This window comes from Sciurus vulgaris (genome assembly GCF_902686455.1).
Source record: "Sciurus vulgaris genome assembly, chromosome: 5".
NCBI lineage: Eukaryota > Metazoa > Chordata > Mammalia > Rodentia > Sciuridae > Sciurus > Sciurus vulgaris.
The window spans coordinates 24884071-24910918 of NC_136465.1; positions in this window are offsets into that span (position 1 = coordinate 24884071).

Below are 26848 nucleotides of genomic sequence, written 5' to 3' on the forward strand. Positions count from 1 at the left end.
AATGATAAAATTATGGCATTTGCAGGCAAATGGATGAAAATGGAGGATATCATGCTAAGTGAGATAAGCCAATCTCAAAAAACTAAAGGACAAATGATCTCGCTGATAAGCGGATGAGGACATATAATGGGGGGTAGGAAGGGTTAGCGTTAGGGTTAGGGTTAGGTTTAGGGTTAGGGATTAGGAGGGTGGTAGGAATGGAGGAAGGAAGAACTGTATAGAGGGAAAAGAGGTGTTGGAGGGGTGGGGGGGGAAGGGAAAAATAACAGAATGAATCAAACAACATTGCCCTATGTAAATTTATGATTTTTAATAAAAAAAGGAAAAAAAATAGAATTAATACATATGGAAAATAAGTAACTTAATACAAAAAAAAAAAAGAAGTGAGAAGGCAAGGATTTTCTTTTGCATAACCATTGAAATATTCACTGAACATTTCTGGGCTACTTCAGCTCCTAATACTATCATTTGCCTGATTTATTTAGTCAAATGAGAAAAAAGAAGGGTTTGGGGGTCTATATTTTTCCAGATTAACTGAAGACCTTTTCAGATCATAATTTTTTTTACTTTAATTTTGTACACTTGATATTAAAGTGTCCTTGTGATCATTCATTTAAATAATATTCCAGTCTTCTCTAATTGGTGTAATTATATCCTGCTTAACGATTTATATTACATTTTCCTAAGTATCATTTTTATGTTGCTATTAAAATTTTATTGGTATAGTATGTCACTGTATTTTTCATTTTGTTCTTATTCTATCAGGGTTCATAAAAGGACATTTTAGAATTCTGTTTGTTTACCCAATAAATATTAATAGATAAAAGTAAATTAATTGACTTTACTAACATCACAATAAAATCGTCTAAGTAAACAGCTTGAACCTAGAGTTGTTAGTTTATCTGGTAAAGTAACAATATTGCTATTAAATGTATTACATTTGCTTCTTATCAAAGAATCAGCATGGTTTAATCATCTATAACTTTCCCGCCTTTTGTATTTTCCAGACTTTCAATTAGAAGCCTGAGAATGATGACTATTAAAAAAATTCTAACAATATTTTAATTAATGGTTTGAAGTGAATCTTCTGTGTAAGGCTGGTTTTGCAAATAATCATGGAGTCTGAAGTTGGAAATTGATTTACCTGCTTTGCACAATTAAAACATATTTTGAATGAAGTAATTATTTTCTTTATGACCTGACCAGATGTTTCATCATTGTTTAGGCTGGTATCTTTTGTCCTTGCAGGATTGAAGACTCAGTTAATTTTTAGAAACTGATTTAGTCTCCAGAAATAGCCTCACATATATTTTGTGATAGTTGTACACATGTATTTTGGGAGAAAAACTTGTTTGCATTTATAGATACCCAAATTTTACAAGTTTTCCAAGCCTCCTGAATGTTTGATGATTCAAGAAAAGGAAGAACACTCAACTTTGTCTTTGGTGCATTGTTTTGTTCATATGCAATTATTTATTGAGTATTAACATGCTAATTTATGCTCTAAAATATTGGTATTGGAATATAGCTGATAATAAAACTGACCAACTTCCTGCTTTTATGGAATCTATATTTTTATTTAGAAAGACAGGACATTTATCAATACTGTGTGTGTGCGTGCGAGTGTGTGCGCATGTGTGTGTGTGTGTGTGTGTGTGTGTGTGTGTGTCTATACATACTTACATAATAGAAAGTAGGGTCGTGCTATAAAAAATACCTAGAACTGTGGAAGAAGATTTGGGGTTTGGAATTGGGTAATGAGAAGAGGCTGGAAGCATTTTGAAGTGCTTTTTAGAAAACGAATCAATAAACACTAGTTTCCCTGAAAGAGATCATTGATTAAAAATGTATACATTCAAGATAATTCTGGGTCGGGCTTAGAAATAAGAAAGGAGATCAGTATAGAAAGGTTCTGCCATTTTTAGAGGCTACCTATATTTATCACAACTGGAATGTTGCTAGGAATAAGAGTGTTGGAAGTTTTTATAGTGAGATTTCAGAAGGAAATGAGGAGCATGTTAGTGGGCATTGGAGGAAAGGTGAAAGTCATCTGAATTGCTTTACCACTGGGGAAAAATGCAGGAGTTTTAATCAATGAATTTAGATAGTTCACTGAATATCCAGCAGAGTATAGAAGGAACAGCCTGTTTTCTCCTTGATACTTTTGATAAACTGTGAGAGGAAAGACTTAAAATGAAGAGAGGATTGTTAAGCAAAAGGGAACTAGCACTTGATTTGGCAAATTCTCAGCTTACCAAATAACATGTTCTGGAAACAAGTCTAGGCTATGGTTGTACAAGTATTTGCTGAAAATATTAAGAATGTGCCTTATGGATCCAACCAACCAAAAGTCAGATATATAAAGGTGCAGTTACCAGAAAGGATCTTTTGAAAATGATTGTGATAAATGGGGTAGATCTTGTTGACATCTATGGAGAAATTGTGAAATTCCATACCAGGAGAAAGTCAGCTAGCCTGGACCGAAATAGAGAAGGATGGGATTGGTGAAGAAAAAATGACTCCAATGGCTGAGACCTGGAAGCAGAGTGCTGTGCTGTCCCCTGATGATATGGGGATGCTCCCAGAATTCAGGGTTGCTACTTGGTGGGCCCAGAGGACAGAACATTGAACCGCAGAGGAGTATCCTCAGGAATTGATCTCTAACAGAACATGTTCTGCTAGATGTTTGACTTGCTCGCTACATAAAACTCCTTTATCCCCCCTTCTGATTCTCCCTTTTGGAATAGAATTGACTACCATATATTTGTGCCACCATTTCATTTTGGAAATCAATAACTCATTTTCTAGGTTTCAAGGCCCCCAAATTTTGCTCAGGATGATTCATACCTGGAGTCTAGCTCATACCTAATTTAGACAATTTACAAGATGAAATACAGGATTTTCTGAGTTGATACTTAGATGAGATTTTAGACTTAGGATCCAGGCTGTAATTGGTTAAGACTTCTAGGGGCGCTTGGATGGGGTAAGTATATTTTGGATGTAGGAAGAACATAGAGGCTTGGTGACCAGTGGCAGACTGTTATCTATGGATTTGAGTCCTCTAAAATGATATGTTGAAGTCCTCACTTACAATACTCCAGAATGTGACCCTATTGGGAAATGGAAGATTGATTAGTTGATACAAGGCCATAGTGGAGTGGGACGAATGCTTAATAACAATATGTCTGGCATTTCGATGATCAGAGGGATATTTGAATACCTACATGGACAGAGGAAAGGCAATGTGAAGATATACAAGAATAAACTAGCTATGTGATGACGGGCAAGTTTAGTCAGGCATCTATATGCCAAGGAATGCAAGGATTTGCTGAGAACTGCTACAGAAAGTTAGGAAGAATTCTTTCCAAAAGCCTTCAAAGAGAACATGGACCTGCCAACTCCTTGATTTTGGATTTCTAGCCTCTAGAACTATAAAGAATAACTTCTGTTGTTTCAAGTCATCATCTTTGAGTTCTTTATTAATATAACCATTCCATATTAGTATAGCAATTTGGGACTGTTTTTATAGTATACCTCTTTATCATGCTTTTATATTCAACCTATTTTACATATTTGAATCTAAAGTATGTATATTGGCTTCCTATTGCTACAGTAACAAGGTTCAAAAATTGTTACTTGGAAATAGAAGAATATTTGATAATTCTAAAATTGTCAATTCATCAAGTAAATATAAAAATCATTAGAAATATATTCACTTGACAAAGCCCCAAAAACCCTGATGCAAAAATTATAGACTAACCTCTATGAATGTAGATGCAGATATCCTCAGCAAAATACTAGTAAAGAGAATCTAGTAATATCTGAAAATGTCTATATACCAGAACCAAAAGGAATTTGTCACTGAAATCCAAAGTTGGCTCAGCATACAAAATTCAATTAGTGTAATATATCACATCAATGAAATAAACAAAATCTCACATGACCACCTCAATAGTTTCAGGAAGGGCATTTGACAAAAATCCAATAGCTTTTCATTAAAAAACAAAACAACAAAAACAGTACACAGACTAGAAATGGAAGGGCACTTCTACTTTAGTAAAAGACATCGAAGAAAAATCAACAGAGAGCATCATATTTGATGCAGGCCTGAAAACTTTCTCCATAGGATCAGGAATTCATGAAATCATGAATCTCATGACGTGATCTTGTGTTCAGAAAAATCTTAGCATAGTTGACAAACACATTTAGCAAGGTTGCAGCACACAAGACCAACATATACAAGTCAATTGTATACTGTTGCACAAACCCTTCTTTTAATACGCTAGGAATGAATAGGTCAAAAGTTAAATAGAGAAAAAATTTCATTGGCAGTAGCATATGAAAGAACACAATGCTTAGGAATACATTTGACAAAGAAAGTGTAAGACTTGTATGCTGAACACCATAAAACACTATCAAAATAAATTAAAGAAGACCAAAATAAATGGAAAGATATTCATGTTCTTGAAGTAGAAGTTTAATCACATTAATATGACGGTACTTCTCAAACTGATATACAAATTCAGCACAATCCTAGTGAAAATCTTGCCTGACCTTTTTTTTTTTTTCTGTCTATGTTGACAAGCTGATCCTAAAATCGTGTAAAAAAATGCCAGGAACATAAAATAGACAAAACGATCTTGGGGAACAAAAGCACTTTTGGGGGCTTCACACTTTCTGATTTAAAAACTTACTGCAAAGATAAAGTAATGGAAGCAGTGTGATACTGGTCACATGTTAGAAATATGCATTAATGGATAGGCTTGGGAGTTTAGAAATAATTTTTTACACATTTATAGTCAACTAATTTTCAGCAATGGTACCAAAACTGTTTAATTGGGAATGAAGAATCTTTTCAATAAGTAGGACTGGGACTATTTGCCACCTACACGCAAAGGGATGAAGTTACACCCCAGTCTCCCACCATACACACAAATTAATTTGAGGTCAGCAAAGACCTGAACATAAGAGCTAAAACCATAAAACTGATAGAAGGAAACTTGGCATTAAATCTGCATAGCCTGGGCTTAGGCATGGATTCTCAGATATATTCTTGAAAGCACAAAAAGAAAAACATTTAAAATGAGCATACTCAAAATTTAAATTTTGTCCTCCAAAGGACTCTAGAAATACTTAAAAACACTTAGAATACAAACCACAATATGTAGTAAATATTTGTCATATTTAACAAGTGAATAACACTTGTAGTTTAAGAGATCAATAACTCACTTCAAAAGTGGGAAAACAGTTGAATACATGTTTGTCTCAAGGAGTTATACAAATGAATACATTAGAGAAACGCAATTCAAAACTACAGTGAGATATCACTTCACACCAGGTAAGATTGCTACTATTCACAAGACAGATAATAACAATTGTTGTTAAGAATGTAGAGAAATTAGAGCCTTCATACATTGCTTGTGAGAATATAAATTGGTGCATCTACATTTGGGAAACAGTCTGTAATTTCCTCAAATGATGAAGCAGAGTTGTCATATGACCCAACAATTCCATTCTTGGGTCTATAGCCAAAAGAATCAAACACATAAGTTCCCAAAAACATTTGTACATGGAATGTTCATAGCAGCATTGTTAATGACTGCCAAAAGTGGGAACAACCCAATTTTCTATCAACTAATAAATAAAACATCGTCTCTTCATATAGTGGAACATTATTCAGTCATAGAAGTAGTGAAATACTGATATATTCTATAATATTGACGAAGCTTGAAAACACTACACCAACTGAAAAAAGCCAGACTCTAAAGCCTACCTAGTTTGATTCTGTTTATGTTAAATATTCCAACAAGAAAATCAAGAGAAAGAATACAGACCAGGTTTGCCATAGGCTGAGAGGAAGGGTGATAGGGTATGATTGCTAATAGATATGGAATTTATTTGGAGTGATGAGAATGTTCTGGAATTCAATAGTGGTGATGGTTATACAACAGTATATGAAAGTCTAATGAATTGTACACTTAAAATATGATATGAATCTACCCTTGTTCCAACTATTCCACCTGTATCAAAAAGAAATTAAAAAACATAAAACTCTGTACAGGATAATAACTTTAATTGTAAAAGATGAATATTGGCAATGCCCTAAATATCTATCAATGGTAAATGATAAAACACCTGAATATCTATCAAATAGTACAACTTAGCAATAAAAAGCAGAGAATTATTATACATGTTACAACACAGATGAATCTCAGTTATGCTAAGTGAAAGAAGACACCTTGAAAGAAAAACATACTTAGGATTCCATTTATGCAAAATTCTAGAAAATGTAAGTATTCTACAGTGACAGAAAAGAATCACTGGTTTTCTGAAGATAGGGTGAAATAATGGGAGGGATTATAAGCAGCAAGAGCTAACTTAGGATGATGGGTATGTTCATTATCTTGATGGTGGTGAAAGTTTTATGGGGATATACATATGCCCAAACTTATAAAGTTATATACTTCTAATGTATTCAGTATATTGCATGCCAGTTAAACTCAGTGAAGTTGTTTTTAAAGGAGAAAGAAAGTGAAAAGCATTCTTCCTTGAAGTCTTGCTTACACTGCTTAGCTTTTAGGCCCAGCCAAAGGTATGTTCATTGACTAACCTTGAAATCATACAGTGCTTCATCCTTATAGTTAGCAAGTTCCCACTGCTGAGTAATTCCACTCAGCCTTTCATTCACCTGCAATTTTTCAATGGTTGTAATTGGATGCAAATTGTCCAGTGTTAATCATTAGATGTCTCTAATTAAAAAGAAAAACTATAGATTATGTTATGAATATTGGAAGAAACAAATAAAGCAGATCAGGGAATACTTCTCTATGGGGGCTCATGACTTTTTCCTGAGGGTCATTAAATCCTGACAGGTGAAGGTGCCCTTCTTGTGCCAGTGGCAGCAGAGAAGTAGTTAGAAATAACCTAGATGTAATGTATGAGGTCAGTGTTTTCAGAAAGGGGAAAGTATTCCTATGGCTCGAGAAGTTCTTTCAATTTCAAAAATTAAGGACTTTGAAAAAAGAAATTTAATTAGTTCAAAATTGGATTGGCATAATGAAATGCAGGTCAAAAGAACAGTTAAAGTCTTTTTAAGAACCTGATTTTATAGTAAGATGAAAACATGATGGAGTAAAATTTTAATGGACATTTGCTGGAACCAAAGCCTCAACTTTCACAGCTTTTGGGATATGATACAAATCAATGTTAGGTCAAATAAGATTTGGTGGTCTAGGAGCGTAATTAATCATAAATATATTTCTAATTCAATTAAAATTTTCACTTTTTAAGTTGTTCTATTATTCCTACATCATCGATTTGGCTTCTTAATAATGTCTAATTGTAAATAGAATTTATAAAAATAGTAAACCAGGTCCTATTGTCTACTAATACAAATAAATACCTGCTTTAGTATGAATTTACAGTAATTTATAGGATTTTAGATAATCACTTTTGATTCAGATTACAATCTCCCACTTTTGGAAATTTATCAGACATCACGAGTACTTAGTTCTTGGTGATAGTTTACATTTAGTGTTTCTTTATGGAACATTTTATGTAGTAATTAATATTTTTAAAGATTGAAGATAGTGACTGGTTTATAGCATAAACTGTTTTTTATTAGCAACTACTTGGTGATCGCTTTTCCAGCAGGATACTGCAGCAACATCTACCTTCTTCCTTTTTAGTTAGCTTCTTCCTGGGAGTGGTATATGGTTCCTACTATGCACTTTGATCCATAGATAGCTGATAGGGTGAAATTCAAAGCAAAAGGAGTGTCGTGCTTGTTCTTCTCTACTCTTCTATGCTTGTATCTCTCTGTACCTCAGTCCCTTCTTACAAGTTCCGTGAAGTCTGGACTCATCTCTCGTTCCTGTTAGGGCATGTCTAGCCAATTTGAGAGACAGGTGCTAAGTTTCTGAGTCAGTTCACTTCTGATTCTATTTCCTGGGGAAAAACTCCCTTCTCCATTGCCCTGGATATGTTTCCTAAGAGCTTCTGACTCCTGATTGACTCTCCATGGAAACATCTGGATTGAACATTGGAGGGTTTTTCCATTCTGATCACTCCCTGAGAAAGTTTACATTGTAAAGGGTGGTTTTACAGTTGTAACAGGCACAGGTTGTTGAAGATCATATTATTTGATGAGATTATTTTGTTCTTCCTCAAGGAACTTAACATCTCTCTGATCTGTGTATTTGTGGGCACTTTTCTAAGTGAGTTAGCATGCCCAAAGTTCTTGGGAAGAAGGTTTTTAAACCTAAAGACTGATTTCTGGCTTGTGGCAAATTATCTGGCAATCTTTGGCCAGTTCTCTGGTTATCTTTTTCCTTCTACCATAACTTAATGGTGGTAAAATACCTGAACCAATGGAGTCACAAGGAGGCATATACTCAATAAAGTGATAACTATCTCACAGGCCCAGTAATCTTGAGATTTCTTGCATTATTTTTAGTTCCAGGCTACTTATTTCATAAGTTGAATTGGAGGAGAGCCCTGGGTGAGAAAATGAGGCTGACTCCTCAACAAATCTTGTCGAAATTGATCTGAATTTTACTGAATAACTTAAGAAATTTCCACACTTTTGGCAAGAATATTTTTTGAAATTTTCCAAATTGTTTGAAAGAGCTGAATGACATTATCTGCTAGATATTCACTAATTAATCATGCAAACATCTTTCATCTTGATATTTGCTTATCATCTTAGAAATTTTATTGCCACTTTTAAATATTATCATCATTCAAGAAAAATAAGAATCGATGCTGAAATTTTTGTATTTTGAGAAGTTCAGATATTATTTAAGGATAGAACACTCAGAAAATTGAAGTGCATTATAAGGTTTTCTGTAATACCTTTGTAACTAATATTAATATTTTAAATAATTGTTATTAAGGTATTTTATCTATACAATACAACATATTTGCACATCTAACATCAAATATTACTTAATGAAGTAGGTAGTATGTGTATATGCTATGTGCCTAAGAGATTATATGTTAAAACTGACCGGAAATTGCTTTGAAAGCAGATGACAGTAGTGTCTCCCAAGAAAATAGAATAATGACAAGCATATAAGAGAATATACAGGTCAGAATGTTTCATTGATGATATGGATCATCAATGATATGATATCAATGATGATATGGATGCTCATGTAATGATGGGGCTGCCCTCTTAGTTTGTGGACTATACATGGATGACCCTGCTGCTAACATTTTATTCTGGTGAAGCTTTGACCTTAGAAATATGTTTTTGCTAACAGCTGAATCCTTCTATTAATGAGGAAAGATAATACAAGAGAACTGATAGACTTTTACTTACTTATAAACAACTCTTGAAAATGCCTGAGCAGCGGGAAGTCTGCTTTAATTTGTTTTTACTTCTGTGATATAAAATTGGTACCTCATCACACTTGTATATTAACTTATGAGTGTTGCAAATTTGAGGCCAGAAGAGCACTTACTGAATGCAATTCAGTGATTATATTTGTATATTCATTAATGTTGGGGAGTAGTTAGAGCAGCTAGCTGCTGATTTGTGACTGACCTGCAACAACAGCACTGGTGGAGTGCTCAGGTTATTATGGGATTGTTGTTTGTGTTCTACAAGGGATCATGAAGAAGACCTAATTAGGACCTAATTAATTTTCTCTCAATATTTGTCAAGCATACAAATCAAATAATCTTCACCTTATTGATAAGGGCCATTTTAATAAAAAAAATTATACTCGTGATAATTATCAAAGTGACTAATAACACTCACTTCTTTTTTTTATGTGTCTGAATGATCTTGAGAATCCAAGATGAATTTCTCTCTTTGCCAAAATAGGGCCTTCTTAAAAAATAGTAATAGTGGTAACACAAAGCATTAAAATAGTTCAAATATCCTAGGTTGTAAATGAGAAAGAATGCTGTGATCTGACTCCTGCATTGGAGAAGAATTTCTTGTGATGTAATCGAATGCGCCCTTCTTAACCTTATGCATAGTTCAAGAAGCATCATGGGCAGATGGCTATTATTAATGATATATTATTTGGAGTCTTCCAAATATTTTTGGTTCTGTATTGAAATTACTACTAATAAAAATGTGAAAAAAAATGTGTGATCCTGAGGAAAAAATGGCATAAGGAAGGGTTTAAACTATTGTGTAGTAAGCCTAGAATAAGAGTCCTGGGCTTCAGGACAGATCTGGATGCAAACAAAGTGAAGCTTTTGGAAGAAAAGCAAAGAACATGATTTAAGAAGCTGTTCTCTGATCTAGAACTGATTGTAGCATATGTGCCCCTGTAGATTCTCAGGTAGTAATAATTTGCTCTGAAGTTTCTTCTTCTATTTGATTTCTAACTTTTTGTTCCTCAGGAATGATGTAGATAATGCCAGCTATTTGAAAGGGAAATTTTTTTAGAAATATAAAGAAATTCTAATAGACATTTTTAGATATTCTAAGAAATGTAGCCCTGAAAGTTATTTGTATATATTTGATTTGGGGGAGTATTATACATAAACATGATTCTAAAAAAGAATTCAGTGCTCTGAGTGGATATTTCCCATCTCCCTGTTTGGAGCTGTAGAATAACAAACACATCTTAGGGATTCCATGGGCAAGCCAGCTGGTTAAAACAAAACAAAATAACACAAAAATATAAAAAATAATTCATCAAAAACAAACCAAAAAACCATGTGCTCTTAAAGTAGTTATGCATTTATTACATATTTTATGCCAGACATCATACTATTGGTCCTCATAACAATACTTCTGGGGAAGATAAGAAGATATTATCTCCATTTTACTCATGGAAATAAGAAATCAGAAAGGTGAAGAAGTGTCAAAATTGGCAGAGTTTCAAATGTGTTCTTTTTCTATCTCTTTGCACTACCTCTTACAAAATTCCCTCTCAGCATAAAAGAAAAGAAAGTATCTCATTTTTCTCTATCTCTTTGCTGGTGCAAAGATTATCCACTGAAAAATATTACAATAAACATACTTTTTATCAACTGCAACAATTTACCATCATATAATATTAGCATCTGTTTTTGAACTGTCTTCAAATTGAGACAAATTACTTTTCCATGTCTCACATCTGTACTTTTTCTTAAAAACAATGGTTTTCCCTTGAATTGCCTCTGAAATGTGAAATTTAATTATAGTTGTTCAATAATGCTAAACCATCAGGATGTTTTACATGATGGCAAAGTGATCTGAAAGAGAGAAACAATAATTTTTAATTTAAAGTTTTAAGAAAGCTTCAATAGTGACAGTAATATGATAGCAACTGCAGTTTCTCTACTTTTATATGTAATACCTGGCAATTAACAAATATTTAGGTATGTCAATAAATTGAAATATGGTACTAAAATCCCAAACTATGGGGCTGGGGGGCTGGGGATATAGCTCAGTTGGTAGAGTGCTTGCCTGGCAAGCACAAGGCCCTGGGTTCAATCTCCAGGACTGTAAAAAATAAATAAATAAATAAATAAATAAATAAACAAATAAGTAAATAAATAAATAAATAAAATTCCAAACTAAAGCAAATAATAGCTAAGGTGTAAGTCAACTGGGTATTAGAATTAGAACATATATGCTTTAAAATATATGTAATATATACATTAAAAAATAGAGGAGACATATAGAAAATAGATGAGAAGATAGGTAATTTCACCAAAAGTTAGAACCCATAGAAACTAAAAAGTAGAAATTCTAAAGACGAAGAATATAACTGAAACAAGTAACTTCTTAATAGCTGTGAAACTGCTAAACAGCAGCTGTTTAGACGCAACGAACAAAATTAGTGAATTGGAAGACAGGCCAATAGAATCAATCCAACTGAGAATCCCTGAGGAAAAAATAGTTTTGAAAACAGATAAAATGCAAGAGATGTTTGGGCCACACTTGGAATGTTCATTGTATATATAGCCAGAATCAGAAAAGGAGAGAGAATGTGACTGAAGCAATAATTGAAGAAATTAATGACTGAGAATTTTCCAAAACTGATGAAATATACAACCCACAGATTAGATTGTGAATCTCAATCAAGACAAGTGGAAAGAGAATCATCTTAATAAAAGTGTTGGAAGTCCAGGACAAAAGGAAAATTTAGATGAAGCAAGGGCCAAGGTGCTTTGAGGGTGGATACATTATGCTCAAAGGCATAATGGTTTAAAAAAGATGGACAATAGATTTTCAACAAAAATGATAAAAATAAGGTGTTAATGGAATGATATCTTTAAAGTGCTGAGGAACACAGGATTGCCGAGCTTGAATTCTACCCACAGAGTGAAGATGCTTGAAAAATAGAAAGTGAAATAAAGACATTCTCAGAAAAAGAAAAAAATAGTAACTGAAGAATATTTCAGCAACTGACTTGACCTAAAATAAATGCCAAAAGGTATAATGAAAATGACTTCCTATGAGAAATTTAGAAAATGAAGAAATAATAAAGATGGAAATGATAAAAATGAAGATATTGATGAACAGTGATTGTTCAAAACAATACAAATAGTATCTGTGATATTTAAAACATATAATGATGTAATATAAAGTTTGAGCATGGAGCAAATGGTATTATACTTTCTAAAGATTAGGAAATATTTGTAAAAATTTAAACATAATAATTTATTTTTATCATAATATATTCTGAATGTGTGTCATCAGCTCTTGTGTAAAGTAGTAGTGAACAAATGAATAAACAAAAGTTTGATAGAACTAATAAGAAATAATCAAAAACATCATATTGATGGAACAAATACCTAGAAAACCCAAATATGTTTAGAAAGAAAAAGAACATAAAACAGGCATATCAAATTGAAAATGAATGGAAATGTGATATATATTATCAAAAACATGTCAGTAGTTTAACACAATATAAATGCTGTAAAATCCCCATTTAGATTTTTAGAATCTAAAATTGCTAAATGGAATACAAAACCAAACTCATTGTGTGCTACTTAAAATAGATATGGCCAAAATATTCTGTGATGGTCAAAGTAAGGCTCTTGGAGAAGTAATATTTGAACAAAGATGGATTGGACTGAGCAGGAAAATCCCAGGAGAACAGATGAACAGAAGGAACAACCAGAGCTGTGGACCTAAGGAAGGAGTTTGTCTGGCCTCTTCAAGGAAGATGCAGGGCAGTGTGGAGTTCAGTGGGTGAGCAAAGCCAACCAGAGTGCTAAGAAGAGGCAGGTTAAACAGAGCCTTGTTGATCATTGCAGGATTTTGACTGTGGGATTTTTGAGTAGATCAATGAAACATTCTAAAAGGATCATTCTGGCAGCAGTGCTGAGAAGTGGAAGCAAGGAGACATTTTTTTTTTTTGAGCATTCTTCCTTTGAAGCTAGGTATTGATGTGAGGGTATTACTGCTCAAAACAAAATTTTCAATGGTGAACATCATGGGTGAAGGACTTAGGGAAAAAAAGCATTAAAATATAAATATGTCACTTAACCCAAACTAATAGATTTATAAATAATTATTAGTTCCCTTCTTTTCTATCATACATTTTAGCAGCATATTGACTATTTAAACATGCTGTTTAAAAAATTCATACAGTACAATAAGTAACGATCAATGATACATTGGAAAAGAACACTTACATAAATTACTCTTTCTTCTCCGGCTGCATCTGTAACAAACAAAATTCTTTGTATCATATATAACAGACTTTCTATTTTTCTAAAACAATAATCCACATTTATTTTTTTCCCTATAAAAACCAATATTCTCTCATGTGCATCAATTAGTGAATCTGAGGGACAATTCAATGACACCATCAAGATTAATGGTCCTGTGATTTCTAAGACAAGATGTACTTTAAAGTCTTATTGATTGAATTGCTCTTAGCATCTTGTCAAGGAATGTAAATATCTGCTGTAGGATATTCTTCTGCTCTGACAAGGGACTGGGTTATGCATTTACATTAATAGGTGGTCACTTGATCTCAGGGGCCCTCAAGTAATTTTCTTTGTAAAAATCTAGTATTCGATCAAAAAATATCAACTTCTACAAAATTTGAAATCCGAGTTTGTTTTAGGACTCTCAGATTAACAATATAAGGTAGAGTCAGGGCTGCTGGGTCTTGTTCTTCTTGGTATCCTAGAACCTTTTTACATTAACAGGCTCAAAATTGACACCTATGATCTTCTCATTGAATTTAAACTACTGAGTGCTTGTCACCCTGTACAGATGCATATAGTTTTTCACTTATTCCTTTATTTTTTGGGGTAGATCATGAGATATGAGTTTAAAGACAAAAATATTTCCAGATGAAAACTACTGATGTTATATTGTATTTTATAGAATTAACAAGAGTAGAGATTTGATTATAAAATTTCTCATGTTATTGAGCCTTATGGGAAAATCCGCAGATACAAAAATTTGTATAAGGACATTTTAAAAGTGAAATGTTTGTGTTAAATAAAAACAATAGGCAACTTATTAAGTGGTGAGTTTTGAGTGAAAAAAGTAGAAACTTTTTTGTATAGAAAGAATATCATATGTAATGAAGCAAATCCTACTGTTTTAAGAATGAGATAACTTACTGGGCTATCTCTTTCCTAACAAGTATGATTTTAAAATGAAGTAATTTCTATATTTATAAAATAAATAAAAATAAAGAAATCTATAGTGATGCACTTATAAAAAATTGCTTAAGTTAATGTCTAGTACATAGTATTGAGAAAACTAGTTTTGAAGTCATACACAATGAAAAACTTTGCAATTTGAAATCATGTTTGAGAAAGTAGAAGCTATAATTCTTAGTGAAAAGTCTGAGCCATGTAAGTGATTTTGACACAGAAAAACACCTTCTATTTCCAACATGTAGAAAGCTTCAGATAAGAATTTTTTGGACATAATATTCCATTTATATATATGTGGTACATTAATATATATTTATCTATTTATTTTGGTACCAGGAATTGAATTCAGGGGCACTTGGCCACTGAGCCAAATCCTCAGCCCTGGTTTTTATTTTATTTAGAGACAGGGTCTCACTGAGTTGCTTAGCACCTCACTTTTGCTGAGGCTGGCTTTAAACTCACAATCCTCCTATCTTGGTCACCTGAGCCACTGGGATTACAGGTGTGCACCACTGACCCCTGTTCCACATATATCTTAACTTTGTATTTTCCAATGAAATAAGACCCTAAGTACTCTCCTAGCCCTGAGAATGGTCAGATTATAATATCCGTAACATAATCTAAGAAAAAAAAATCCTAAGAGCCTGTGACCTAAGTCATATATACAGTATTTTCTACAGGTCATAGGTGGCTGAAAATAGAGTGACCATCCCCCTTTCTTTCCATGGTTACTGCTTTAGTACAAATGCTTTTCTCAGTTCCACTTTGTTTCTTTCTCCTCCTGAACAAAATTACCAAAATACCCAGTTTCTAAACCGTGGCCATGTCATGAGCTGGTCCCGTTTGCCTACTCCATTTTACCCTTCAGTACTACCTCAGTCCCTTAATAGGATTTCCCAATTCCCTCATCATGAGACATCCTAGGATCCTCTCCTGCTCACTCTTCACTGCTGCAGCATATTAATAAACTATAAATACATGCTCCTCCTAGTTCCTTTCTTATGCTATTTTGTAACAATTTTAGTGTTACCCCCAAACCCAAATGCATAGCATAAACCATACTTTTCTGGGAAATAAACGCTACAGCCATCCTTTCAATGTTAGTTATTTATATGAACATATCCTGTCAAACTTTGACAAAAAGAAGTTAGATAGTTCTGACAGGAATTGTAACTGACTTTTCAATTCTCAACGAATGTTTAAAGATATGCTGAGAAGACATCTGGGATGAATTTTTTTAGAAGTGCTGCAGAATGTAGAATGGGTCAGAAGTATGGAGACAGATTAATGTTCAGATTTTCAGGGAGGAGAATGTTAGTATGTTCTCAGAAGCAATCTGGGGAACTTGATGTTGATTCTTATGTGTGAGGTTCAGTGGGTGGCTGATTGGTAGAATTTGGAGCTGTTCAAGAAAAAATTATGCCATCCTAGGGCCTCAAAAGAGTAGACTGAAAACAGGATAGATTCATAAGCCAGTGAGTTGGTTACTAGAAACTCACTGATCAGAACTCCGGGGCAAAGTCAGCCCTGTTGTTGGTACAAGCTTGGCTGGGTGTAGCACACCAGTGTTTGACTAGGACTCCTCCGTCTTCTCCATGGTCACCAACTGTATGGGGAATGGGTAGAGCTGACCATCAGGCTCAGCATAGAAGAACCTGCAATTCTGTTGGGTGAACATCCTCGCTTATGTCCCGTGGGTACTAGAGTTTGCCTTGAGTTTTATATATCAGATACTAATGAAAATAAGGGGAATTTTTAATAGAACTAAGAACTCAAATTCTCTATGCATAATAAATGCAGTATTATTCAAGTCATAGACATTTATCTCTATCAGATACAAGACAAACAAGCGAGGAAGACAAAGTAAAACATTTGGTGGATGAAAGTACTTTTTAAAAATATTTATTTCTCACCATAAGTTTGCTCCCATTTTTGCTAATGTGTGTGTGTGTGTGTGTGTGTGTGTGTGTGTGTGTGTGTGCATGCACACATGGGCGTGTACTTTATTCTTCTATAAACAAGTTAGAGCCCAGAGTTAACTTCTATGATGACCCATACAGTATTGAGCACAAAAATCAAATGGCAAAAAAGGATTCCGAGTGAAATAAAAATTTAATGTGCTTTTTTTTCAGTCTTTAACTGTGGTTACTACAATTCAGCTAACAGTTGTGCTTACGAATAAAACTAACTCCCATCAGTCGCTTGTTGCCACATTTCTTTTCATCTTTTTCTCTTTTGCATTCACTTTTTTATTCCGTGGTTTTCTTCTTAAGTAGTGGTTGGCATTTTCAGATTGAAGTTCCCAGATGCCTTTCCTCCAGGCAGAAAATATTGTGGAAGGGAATGCAAACTATTTCCAATAAAAGTTGTGTAGGTGTGGAAGCCTTAAAGAGAATGACATTTTCTACATTCCACAGGGGAAGCCTTATGTACATTTGATATTAAGGTGTTGAAAAACACATTTCCTCGTATTCTGTGGCTTCTCAGACCATATGGACTTGTTCTGACCAAATAACAGGCAGCTTATAGTCTCCGTATGTAAACTTGATAGACAGGAATAACAGTCCCTAGTCACTTAGCAAGTATTCCATCCTAGGCTTATTGTGAGACAGACCCTCTTCTCAGCTCTGGAGGCAGAATACTGACGTCTGTCTTCAAGACTCAGTCTAGAGATCCACTGGAGATTAGATATGTATAATTTTTCTATGTGTTGTTGTAGGCACCCACCATGGTATAACAAAGCCCAGGAAGGAAGGTCAGGGGAGCTATCTGAAGCAAATTGCATTTAGATCAAGACATCTCAAGGTGAAATTCTTTTCAAGCATATAATTGTTGTGGGGTCCGGTTATTGACATGTAATGAGACCACCAGAAACCAAAGTAGGAAAAAAGTTTATTTTGGGGAAAGAGAAAAAAAGGAAGAAAAAGGAAACAGACTGACATGTCAGGACCACTACTCCAAGTGGGGCTGTAATAGTAGGGAGTGACTTCAGCAAGCTAGTTTTTAAAGTGAAAACCATAAAAATAATCTTGGCAGACTTACAATAGAAGCCATTTTCCTTTTTTTTTCTTGTCCCCCAAGAAGTGCAAGTAGCCAGCTCCAGTTTCTCTATTTCAGGCTGCACCTGGCGAGTTAGCAGGGCGAGCTAGGTTGGAGGGAGCTAGACTACCCATGTCTGAAACTGGCAGCTTCTTGGGCCTCCAAAGGGATGGTTTGCTTCACAGAAATGGTCACAATGTCCTTAACTCATGGCCACATTATTTTATCTCGGGTACTGTCCTTGCATTTAGCACAGTCAGTACAACTCAAAGATTTTATTCGGACTCATTTTGGTTTGGTCAATCCTAACTAGATATATTTGTTATATATCAGAGGGTCTCTACCTTTATAAAAGGGGGTCTCTACTCTTTTACAATAATAAAATCCCAACATTATTCTGTTTTTTGCACACTTTACAATTTAAGTTTTTCAAAATTTGGGAGAAAGAAGCAGCACAATCATTCCCTTTTATCCAGTGAGACAAATCGAACATTACAGAGATTAAGTAACTCACCCAAGATCACAAAGCCCATTCAGGACAAACTTGGGTTTCAAGTTTAGATGACCTGACTATAGGACTCGTCATCACTTTATTCTACCTTCTCACTCATTGGAGGAATTATGTTTAATAAGTCTTGAAAAATAGAGTTGATTTTTTTCCCTCATAACAATTCTGGTGGATATGTTAATATAAATATTCTCTTACATATAAAGCCCTGAGGCTTATGTTCATAATGTGACTATAACATTTTACAAAGGCAAAATATGTCTTTATTACAGTGCAGTAAATACCTCTCCCAAGGTATTCTTTTAAAAAACATGTCTCCATATAGGCAAATGAAAATATATTAAATGCAAAATTAAACTTCCGGTGTTCTTATCAAAATTACCATCTGTATACACTGACAAAAGGGACGTTGGGGTTGCCCCAAATCAATCCCTGAAGCAACGTCTATTCACTGCCAAAATTTCTGGCATTTTAATCAACAATAAAGTTAAAGTTCAATGTGATGGAAAATGGTATTTATTCACTATCACATATGCAAAACAACTTTTGTTATTGACTCAGCAAAGTCCATTTAAACTAGACTTAACACGATCTTCCAGTACATCAGATCATATATTCTGACTTGATGTTGATAACTTGACTCAGTTTTTGTTCATTTTTATTTGTTTAATTATTGGTATGCTGTGAGATTTCTATTTGAGACTTTTGACAAGAATTTGGCAAGAATTTCGCTAAGAAATACTAGAGTATGGACTGTATCATTTAGGATGGTTTAGGAAGTGACAGCCCAACTTCAAATGATTTAAGTTGTAAGAATTAACATAATCCATAAAGAGAAAGTTTTGAATTAGAATCGACTGAGGAATCATTAATTCACTGACTGAAAAATATTACTAAGGTTGCTGGGGCTTCCCAACCCTCTGCACCATTGTCTGTTTCCGCAGACTCCCCCATGGCCACACGTTCGCTGTGACAATTCTAGGCATCACTTGTTATGATTCTCAGCAGAACTGGTATCTCTTGCTGTGTGACTTCTTTTATGATAAAGAAAATCCTTGGTAGAAGTTTTCCAGTAGACTTTCTTTCAGACTTTTCTTCCATTGGTCAGAAGTGAGTATGCATGTTGTCAACTTTGGTCTTGTTTGTTCTCAGATTGATTCCGTCCTAATCTATTGTGTATCTCCACAGGGCTTGACCACTGTGGGCTGTTTCTTAGACTCCTGGAACATGGGGGTTTTGATGGGTTTAGTTAAAGTTAGGTAGTGGTGGGAGGTTGGTGAATGAACAGAAGAGAGAAACTCAGGATACCTCTCTGGCAGCTGGTTGTCTCTGTTCTTCTAACACATGCTAGACTAGTGAACGGTGAGTCCAGATTTTGCAGATAATTCATGTCTATACTGTGAATGTTGAGTCCTCCCCAAGTTCATGTTGAAATTCTAATCTCCAAAGGTGATAGTATTAGCACTGAGACCTATGGAGGGCCATCGAATTGTGAGAATAGAGCCTCATAAATGGAATTAGTGCCAGTATAAATGTCTAGAGAAACCCTTTGCTCCTTCCAAATTGTGAGGATAAAGTGAAAGATAGCTGTCTAGAAAGTTGACCCTCAGCAGACACCAAATCTTTCAGTGTAACTTACTGACTTCCAAAACTTTGAACACTAAAGTTTTCTTGTTTATAATCCAACCAGTCTATGGTATTTTGTTATAACAACTAAAGCAGACTGACTCCAGACCACTGGTCTCTAGTCAAACTTTCTGTTTCTTTTGTCTTGTCAGCTTAGGGATTGGTAGAGACTTGAATTTTCTCAATCCTTCCATTGCTTGTACAAAAACATTACCTGCATTAAATTTCCTTTGTTTCAAATAGTTGTGTTTAGGTTTCTCCAGGTATATTCTGCGTGAGGCACATGCCTATTAGCAAAGCAATTGTTACCAAAGAGAGTAGGGTCTCCAAGATTAGCTGCAACCTTAAGGGTTTACCCCTGAAGTGCAGATAACAAATCCCATAGATATGGATAACCTCGGAAGATTGAGCTGTTTACATGGAAGAAAGTAGGCAGTTTGAGCTTAATAGATAATAGAGTATTTCCTCTATTTTCTTTCTAAGATTCTAGGTATGTAGTGGAGAAAAAAATCCAAACCCTTATATATACTTGTCAGTAAATTAGTATAAAATTCACAAGGAATAATTATTTTAAGAGATGACTACAAAAGAAATTAAAAAGTTTGCAGTTGGTTCCTGTATATATTTCCTACCATAACAAAACACCATAGACTAGGTGGTTTAAACAATAAAAATTTATTTTCTCATAGGTGTAGAGGTCAGAACTCCAAGTTCAAGTTCAAGGTTCTAGCTGATTCAGTTGCTGGTAAGGTCTCTTTGTGGTTTGCATGTAGTGCATTCTCTCTGTGTCTTCCTGTGGCCTAGTGTGTGGAGAGAGAAAGCAGAGTTAGTACTCTGGTTTTTCTTCTATGAGGACATACGGGGGTGGGGGGGGTGGGAGGGGTTAGTGTTAGGGTTAGGGTTAGGTTTAGGGTTAGGGATAAGGAGGGTGGTAAGAATGAGGAAGAAAGGAATGTATAGAGGGAAAAGAGGGGTGGGAGGGGAGGGGGGAAGGGAAAAAAATAACCAAATGAATCAAACAACATTGCCCTATGTAAATTTATGATTTTTAATTAAAATTAGAAAAAAAAAGAACACTAATCCTGTTAGATTATGGTCACACCTTTATTATCTCACTAACCTTAAATATCTCCTTTTAGGTCTTGTTTAGATAGTTTTTCATCTCTGTGACCAAAAGACCCAATTTAAAAAAAAAAAAAAAAAAAAACAACAGAGAAGGAAAAGTTTATTTTGGCTAATCATTTCAGAAGTTCAGTCCATGGTCAGTTGACCCCATAGCTCTGAGCCACAGCGATGCAGAATATATCATGGCTAAAGGGTATAGCAGAGGAAAGATTCTCAGTTTATATCAACCAGGAAACACACACACACACACACACACACACACACACACACACACTCACGCCCAGAGAGAGAGAGAGAGAGAGAGAGAGAGAGAGAGAGAAATCACCAGGGACAAAATATAAACTCCAAAGGCATGCCCCTAGAGATCAACTTCCTCCAGCAACACTCTGTCTACAGTTACCACCCAGTTAATCCATATCAGTGGGTTGATCCACTGATTAGGTTAAAGAGTTCATAACCTAAAAATTTCAGTACTGAACATTCTTACATTGTCTCACATATGGGCTTTGGGGGACACCTCACAACCATAAGAGATTCTATGTCATATTGGAAGTTAGGGCTCAAGATATGAATTTTGGGAAAATATTATTTAATCTATGGAAGTCCTAGAACAGCTTTGACATATATGATTGTGTTTGGTAATTTTCTTTAGCCACTTTGCATGTCAATTTTCTATTCTTTGAAGTAGGGATCCTGACATTTGGAACTGGAATGAAAGGGGCTATATGAGGGAAAATTTGGGTAGCTCTTAGACTCTTATTGATGTGTTTGATTAGATTTTGTATACTGTGCCCCTAGGAAAAAATACCTTATTTTCTTTGACTTGGTATAGTTGAGGGTTGTATTACCATTTGGATACTTATTTTATTTTCCTTGTCATGATTACGTTAGTTTTTCCTGACTTATGGATTGATGCCTTTTCAATGACATAGTGAGGTTATTATGGGGTGCAACTTAAGAACGGACCGATCACCACTGAGAAATCCAAATTTGAGAGTCTTTATTAAGCTGACTGGCTGACTGTCTCACATAATGCCCTAAAAACGGCTATTGGGAGAATAGCTCCGACCACTGGGTTGTAGGGGTTCTTATACCAAAAATCACATCAATCATAAGTGTCTGTTGCTACGATTCGAAGTTACACATTAACATCTTGAGATCATCTACAGAGGGGGAAGTGGGTCAAAATGACCCTTACCTAGGTACAAACGAAAGAATGGTTGCTAACATCCACACAATCACTGTTCACATGGTACATTGCTTAGGAGTAAAAGGAATCAATTCTTTACATAGGAATTGTCATTTTGTATTGTTAAACATGTCACACTAAGTAACTGATGATGGGTACAGAGGCGGGGTGTTCCCATTGGAGAAGCTTATTTCCTACATAACATGGAGTCTCAGAGCAAAATGAAATCTGTTTAGTCATTTCCCTTAGAGTCTGGCCTGTAACATTCTCATGGAGCCAGTTCTGTCAGCCCATCACAAGGTCTGAATTAAGCTTTGAGATAGAGATACTGAATGTCCTATCTCCAGAATAAAGTTGGGGAGGAGATACAGTGGTTTTTCTTTACTGACTAAATGAAAACACCAATTTGAAGGATTTAAATTTCACATAGTGTGAAGAATTAAACATTTTTCCCTAAATGTTGTGAATATTATTCTAAGTTCTTGTTCTACACCAAATGTAAGAGTTAAAAAGGGGAAGTTTAGAAATGCTGGGTTTTTTTTTGTTGTTGTTGTTTTGTTTTTGTTTTTGTTTTGGGGTTTAAGTAAAGGTTTATTAATAAGAAAGCTAAACATCTTATTAAAACAAGAAAGAGAAACCAAATACCAAAATAAAAGTTAAATGTTCAGAAAGTAGCAGGATTTGAAGGTGCAGGCATGAGTAAGGGAAATTGGATTGTGTTAACTGGAAGCTGTAGCTGAGAATATGCTGGGAAGCAGAAAGATATTTAAAAAGATGCAAAACCTCCAAGTTTCAAAGGACACAAACAAAACATTAGGAAACATACTATTAGTCTCCAGCACCAGGGAGAATGTGTATGAAGGGGGTGAGTTTAGGAAAGGTCCTAAGGAGATGTGCAGTAGAACACCAAACATGCAGGGAGTTAAAGGCACATAGGTTGCTATGATCTAGAAATAAGCCTTCCATCTGGAACCAAGTCAGATAATGAGAATTATCACTAAGGTAAGAGATAAAGTCCTGTGAAAAGAGTTCATGAATGGAGTAGATGAAACTATAAAAACATATAAATTAATTAGTAAAATCAAATTTGCTAGATTACTGATGTTCATGTTTATTCCTTCCTTACTATTCTGCCAACATAACACATTTTTAGCTAGAGTTCTGACTGAGACTATAAAGCAAAAGAAAACTGTCGACTTCTTATAAATCAAACTAAAAATCCCAAGGTACATATAATTTGCCATCTTTTAAAGATGAGACAATTGACAAGAACTTACAGTAGTCACCCCAAATAGCATGAAGCAAACTTTGTAAGACTAGCATTGGATTCTGCAGTTAGGACTTCCCTCATTCCTTTTCCTAGTGGCAAAGGAACTTTGAAACCACATGGGGAACCCTTGCAGTTAGACTCAGATATTGGGTTCTCACACAGCAGTACTCATTTCTGTTGTTTCAGTCCACTGAGAATGGAGCAATTTGTTTCTTGCCAAATGATTTAAAAATGCAGGAAAGGAAAATATCTTTCAGTGGTGTTTACTGCATACAGAAATATCTCTATGGTAACAGTGTAGAATGAACGATGATAGCATAAACATTTTTATTTTGTAGCAGGTTCAGATTTCATAAGACATAAGTTCCCAATGTACAAACAAAACCTGACTTTTCTGCTTTAGATTTCATCAACTCTCATTCAGTCTAATGCCAGAAAACTGGGGGAGGTCATGGGGAAGAGAGAGGTCCTCTCTGTCTTCTCTCAGACTCTAGCAGTCACGCCAGCCTGCCTGGCCCATGGACACCTCCGCTGCTTCTCACTCAGGCTTATGTCTTGTCTCCCATACTTGGTCTGCATGCTCCATGCGACTTTCTCCTGTGGCAGGAGAAAAGACACGTCCCACTTTTGCTCTCCCTTTCCCCCTCTCTTTTCCTTATATTTTAGGAGGAATAGGCAAAGTTTGGCTGCCCTCTCAGGTTTCCCTGGGCTGTTAGAAAATCTGATGGTTCAACCACAGGTACTCTTGGTGATCAATCACAGTTCACCACCAACTCTGATAGTGAGGGAAATTTTCAAGAATTTTAGTGAATCCAGAAACAACTACCTTCTATTTTTGATTTTTCAAATTTAAGTGGGGATTTTTTTTTTTTTTGTACTGCCAACTCTAGTATTAATATTGGGCATCAGAGGGCAGAGTGCATGGTGCTTTTGGAGAATTTTCTTTTTATCTAGTCTCAAATGTAGACCATTTGTGCAGGGCATGAAAATACTTCTAATGATTTAAAAAGTTCCTAAAACTCAGAATTTGAGACCTTTGTTCTAAGACTACAGAATAGCTGTACCCCTTCATATAAATCCAGTTTCATTTATGGCACCCAGATATAAGAGAATTACAGGTATAGACAGTGTTTCATCTTACCATAATATTTTGATTTCACTTGGAACAAAACCTCTGCTTCTTGATTTCTATTTCATGGAACACAGCTCTTAAGATGTATACATTTCTAGGTAAGCATGAATTCTTCCTTTGTCAATCACAGGTAACCTAATATACTGTGTAGTAGGTCATTATTTTATTTCATTGAGACATTTGGTTGCTTATTGATTCATTTTTTATTGCTGTCCAAGGACTTCTGCAATAACATAATTTGGAATATTTGTTAAAAATTAAAATGCAAGATTAACATAGGTTCATTGAATAAAAACCATTGGGACCAGGCCTGGGCGTCTGCATATTTGCTGCCTCCAAGTGATTCTTATATTAGTCAAATGAGAGAAAGATTGATGCAGAATTAGATTAGGCTGGATTTTTTTTCCCCCTTGAGATGACAGTTCCAATAGGAACATGCATAATTTGCGGTATTTCTTTATGAAAAAAAAAAAAAGAAAGAAAGAAAAAGTGTCTAATACTTATTCATCTGCTGAGAAAGTCCTTAACATTTTATTTAGTTTCATGTTTTTCTAAAGATAACTGTATTATATCTAATAGGAATTAAATTTAATTTGAAAATCTAGACTTATGCCACTTTGATGCTCTTTAAACAGATGAAATTCTGGTTTGTGGTAGTAACTATACAATACAATCACGTTACATTTTGGAAAAAATGTTGTTTATGCTTTATGGAAGGACTATCTTAAACACACACACACACACACATATAGGTCACTTACACCTGAAATATGCATCATCTCTTGGGTCAGAAGAAAAATAACATGAGGATACAAATCTATATTTTGTGGTATAATGTGGTGCTTTCATTACTGACAAGTGAAATACATTGTATTCATTTCCAAGATCAGACATCACAAATTACCACAAATCTGGAGACTTAAAATAAATAAATGTTTTATTATTTCAGTGTTTCAGAGGCCAGAAGTTCATATCAAGGTGTTCACTGAACTGCACTCTGTGAAAGCTGTAGGAAAAAGAAAAACCCTCTTTGTCTCTTGGTTTCTGCTGGCTTCTGTCAGTCCTTGGCTCAGCCTTCATAACTCCTGACTGCTGTCTTCACCTGTCCATCTCCTTTTTCTTCCCTGCCTGTGTCTTCTCCTCTGCTGTGCTGTGCCTGAAAGGGAGGCTTGTCATTAGGTTTAAGGTCTGTTCTGATAACCCAGGGAGATCTCATCTTGAGATCCTTAATTTACATGTCTATAAAGACACTTACCAAGTAAGTAAGCTCTTGTTCTTGGGTTTCTAGGGTGACAATGTGAACTGTCTTCAGCACTCACCATTCAATCCTCTACATACATTGCATACTTTAAATTTGTGTTTCTGTAAATTCCCCCCAGAATGGCTGTATGTGCTATTTCCATTCCTCCCACCCTGGCTTGTGGCAGAGTGGTTAATGAGGAACTAATGACCCAAGGAAGAGAAAAAACAGCAGGAAAAAGAAGGATTAGATTCTCCTGTCTGTTCTCATAAGGGCCGACTTTTATCTTTTTCCTAGACCTCTTTCAGAACTTGTCGTCCAGGGAATGGAAATCCATCTTTTAAACTTAGAATGTAGAGTAATGTGGAGTAAGCTTAACTTTAAGCCTGGGGGAATAAATTTTGTTTTTAAGTGAATTTTTTTGCCCTCTTGCCTATCGAAGGCATCTTGAGTAACTATTCATCTGCCAGCCTATAGGAGCTGCTCCAAAGCCACATCCACAGATTTCCAGGCACATCATTAACTTGAATCATTTCTTAGTATTAAAAAAAAAAAAAAGAAAGGAAAATGAAAACTGATTAATTAAAAAATAAGATAGCATATCCTGTTCTGTAGAATTGAATTTAATGGAAATGCAAAATTTCCTGTAAGCAAGATGCTAGTTCAGGAAGAAATGGAGTTGAAGATCTTGGACATTTGCTGATGGTTCTGAATAGTCCTTTCTACTTGAGGAGCAGTTTTTAGAATTTGCTGCAGATTCATCCAAATGGTTTGGGTAACACAAAAGTTTGAATAATGCTACAAAAAAGATGTTGACCTAAGTATGTAGTCATAAGGAGTTGTAGATTTGAATCCCTATAGGGGTCTCAAGCTGCTGCCTTTGTTTTTCTAGCATATGGTTCTAAATCTGTGTGTGTAGAAAAAGAAAACCTGAATGGTCTCGGAAACTTTATGTTTTCACGTCACAAGACAAGACAAAGAACTCTGTTTGCCTTGATTTCTAGAATAAAGACCTCATGAATCAGACATTTTCTTATTTTCTCTACCTGATGAATGTAAGCCCTAGCATCTACCTTTGATTACAACTGATATTCAAGGCCATGGTTAAAAATTCAGTATAAGCTGTAGTAGTATTCTGGCAA